Consider the following 4,435-nt stretch of genomic DNA (forward strand, 5'->3'; position numbering starts at 1 on the left):
TCCGGCCCACGCTGCGCCTGGGCTGGGACTGGTCCCGCCGGCGCAGGGTAGCAGGAAACTCTCCGCACACTCACCGGACCTGGGCTAGGACTGGGTCTCCCTTCAACATGTTGTTGGATTCATTCTGTTGGTATTTCATTGAGGTTTTTAAACTTTTACTCATAAGAGATTTCATTAGTTTTCTTTACACAGTTTTGTTTGTACTTAATTTTATTTTTAGCTTTGCTAATATTTTTACAGCTCTTGCCAAAGTCAAGGCATAGGAGGATGAAAACTCCTAGGCAGGTGCAGGAATGTTAAATCCCAGCTCATTGCCCAGTTCACTCACACAATCAATAGCTATTTAGTATAAATCCACTACCCACACCTCTATTTTGTGAAAATATCAATGAATAATGTAAGACTTCTCTTCCTAAAGACCTTACTGACCATATGCATATAACATAAATAAAGTTTAATAACTATATTATATCAAAGTTAGTAAGTGATTAGAAATAGAGAACATGTTAAGGGAAACAAAGTTAAAGGGATAAAGGGAGTCCTTCGGAGCACCAAGGAGGCTCTTGAATAGAGACTTCTCTAGGGTTAAGGTGTAAGTCATGAGAATATTTTCAGAGAATCTATTCAGACAGAGAAAAAGGTGCAAAACCTGAGGCAGAAACATGTTTGATATGGTTGAGGGGATTAAAAAGGAGGCCAGGAAGAATGGAATAGCATAAGCAAACAGTCATTAATTAGAATTATATCCATCTGTGCCCATTGGAAAATGTATTTGCAGTGATTTAGTAAATAGGAACTCTAATTGTAACTGTGCAAAAAGGCTCCTCTGGAAGCTCCAGGATACCTATTTTCTTTATTCTCCAGGATACTATTTCCCTTCTTACATCATGAACCTATTTTCTTTCTATTTTTTCTCTCTACCAACCTTGTGTTTTGTTTTGTTTTGTTTTGTTTTGTTTTGTTTTGTTTTGTGCTTGGAATTGGACTCAGCACCTGGCACTTAAATGCTCAGTGTACATATTGTCTTTTGTCCATGATGACTGATCTAGTCCATTTGCCCTTCAAGCTTTCAGGTAGAAAGAAGATGAAAATAAAGATTTAAAGTAACATGGAAACTAAATTATTTCCTTTGTAGGTACTTTTTCCTTTTGAAAAATTAAGAGGCACCTTTGGTTTAGCAGCCACAAATATGGCATAGGAATGCTCACTGATACAAAAACAGCTGTGTGTGCCTAGGAGGTTTTTGGGTGGCAAACTTTCCAACTAGCATCATGATTATTTCAGCTGAAAAAAAGAGAAAATAGTTTTATATAGTCAGCTAAAAGTCTAAGCATAGAAATGTAGAAGGACCTGCAGTAAGAAATGGTCAAAGAACATTAGGAAAAAATATCTCAAACAGGACATAGGGACTGGGGATTTGGCTCAGCAGTAGAATGCTTACCTGGCAAGCTGGAAGCCCTGCATTTGGTCCTTGACACCAAAGACAAAATAAAATAAAATAAATAAAATAAACCTCCTCCCAAAAAACGATTCAACTAAAAAATACAGTAAAATCAAACAAGACCTACATATGGTTAGCAATGTAAAAAAAAATCATTCAATATCAATAACCATCAAAATAATAACCATTAGAGTAGCTGCTATAAAAGTAGATAAATGTCAGTGAGGGTGTAAATGCAATGTATTAATTATTGAAACTGTCCTATTAATCATATTTGAAACTGTCTCATTGCTATTTGTTTCTCACTAAAATTATTGAAAAAATAAAAAGAAAAGGGGGACCCTGTGTACACTAATGGCAGATGTGAATTAGCACATACCATTATAGAAAACACTGTGGATGTTCTTCCAAAATTAAAAATGGAATTATTTGTATCCAAAGGATATGAAACTAGTATGTATAGGACATCTGTACTGGCATGTTCATTGTACCAAGATGTGGAATTAACCTATATGCCCATCAGTGGATTAATAAAGAAAATAAGATAGAACTAAGATATAGCTACAATAAAATACTATTCAGCCTTAAAAGAGAAGAAAATCTTGCCATTTGTAACAATATAGATTAAAGTGGAGGACATTAGGTTATGTAAACTTAGGCACAGTAAGATAAATACTGCAGGATCACACTTATATGTGGAATCTAAACTATTGAACTTACCTTAGCCGAGTGGATTGGTGGTTATTAGGAGTGGGAGGGTAGGAATTAAGGAAATATTAGTACAAAATTGTTATAAAATTTTAGTTAGAAGGACAAGTTTTTAAATTTATTTTTCTTTAATATTTTTATTGAGAAACAAATAGCAATGAGACAGTTTCACAACCGATTACTAGTACATTTTCAATAACTAATACATTGCATATTATTGTCTTAGTGGTTATTCATTGTACAAGATGCAGACCTGATATCCTGTCTAAAACACTATTAGAATAACCCTCTTTATTCATTGAATTAAGAGAATGGAGCTGTATATCTATCTTATTTTGAGTATACAGATACAAAATGGTCATTCATTTGTATCCCCATTTTTTGGTTAGTTTTGTCAGAGAAGGGAATTCCATTGTGATTTAAATGAATTCATCAAAATATCCAAATATAGTCCAATATTCCATAATAGTAGTGGGTTTTCCATGACTGTCAATGTCCGAAGTTGTTGACTTGAGCATTTTACAGCTCATCATATTAATATGGCTTTACTTTTTATACTTCATTTTCATACTTTTCTGCTGGATGGTTAAGACCAAGAAAGAACAAGACCTATATAACAGAAAATGTAACTTTTCTATCTGATAAAGTCAGTCAGATCCCTTCAGGATTTAACCTGAAACCCTGTACCACAGTTTGTAGATCCTTTGACAGTGTCAGCCTTATGAATGAGTTATGGCTATTGCTTGGCCAGTTTGCTCTCTGTGAAAGCTTGAGAGACTGTTTTCTCCCCATGTGACTCTCCTTAGGCACACTCTACAGTGATCTACATTGTTGATCACTTTCCTCTGTGGCCCACAATCTCCTTGATCAGAAAATTTGGGACATCACTCAGTTACAGGATATTACAGTACAGGTTCTCTTATGTCCTGAGTCCATACTCACCTTGAAAGGCTAAGGCCAAAATGTTGGCTATCCTTGCATCCCTTCTTTCTCTCTAATTTTTGGTCTGCAAACTTAAGTTGTTAACCCTCCAGAAGAGAAGCTTAATGATATTATTACCCTATAACATAGGCAGTTGAACTTAACCTCACTATCTGTCTGAATATCAAACATCTTAGACATACCAGGGAACAGGTATTTTTCCAACAAGTATTGACATGTTAAACTTTAAGTCCCTCCAGAATATGAAGAAAAAAGATTAAAAATATTTTTAAAATAAGAATAAGCATTTACATATTTTTATGCAGAAATTTAGAAAGGTAACAATATAGAGCCTGGTAGTAGGACAGTCCTGTTACATTATTTTGTCTCATGTTTCCATTTATTACCCTTTTTTTCTTTTTTTTTTTTTTGAAAAAAACCTTTACTTGAGACACTGTAAGGCCGTAATTGGTATGTCATGACAAGCAGTTCATAATTGGAAGTCCAGAATGACAGGCATTCCAAGCATGACCCCACCATTACACACTGCTTTCTTCAGTGCAGTTGCTTCATTCACAGGTATCAGCATATATAGTCGGAGTGAGAAACCTACTAATTAACTGTTGTTTTCAAAAACACTGTGAAGATTCTCAGGACCATTGCCTTTCCCATCTTGTGCATATATAAATGTATGACTTTGCTCCTGTCATGTTTTCTAGCTTTACTCCTTGCCCTCTCTTTATTAACTAATCCTCAAATTATCATTTTCTTTTCAATTGTGTTACATCTTTCTATTTTTATTTCTTCCTTTGAGTTCTTATACTAAGGAGACTATATGATATTTACACATGTGGTTCTAGTTTCGTTCATCTATGAGTATATAGATGGACAAGTTTAAAAGACCTATTTTTCTACATGCTGATTGAAGGTAGGACTGGCTTGAAAATTGCTAAGAGAACAGATTTGCAGTATTCTTAGTGAAAATATATTATAAATATATAGGCTAGTACATAAATAGACTGATTTAGCCATTTAATGAATATATTTAATTGTAATAAATATAGTTATTTTTTGTATATCACGCACCATAAATATATGTACTTCTGCTTATGATTTAAATGTACAATTTAAAATTAATAACAAAAAGAGGAAGGAAGCCAAGAACACAAACTAACAGTAAAATAAAAACCAAAAAGACTGATAAACATAGGACACAAAGAAAAAGAAATATAGTTATGGGTAGATAATGATAGGACTTTATTTTAAATCTACTGCATATTACCAGGTTTTACTGAGTAAGATGGAAAGTCTAGAGATTTGGGTGCAGAACTGTCAGATGACCTGAGTTGTGTGTTACTAAATTTT

This window comes from Octodon degus, unplaced genomic scaffold, assembly GCF_000260255.1.
Source record: "Octodon degus isolate 3935 unplaced genomic scaffold, OctDeg1.0 scaffold00051, whole genome shotgun sequence".
In the NCBI taxonomy this organism is placed as follows: Eukaryota; Metazoa; Chordata; class Mammalia; order Rodentia; family Octodontidae; genus Octodon; species Octodon degus.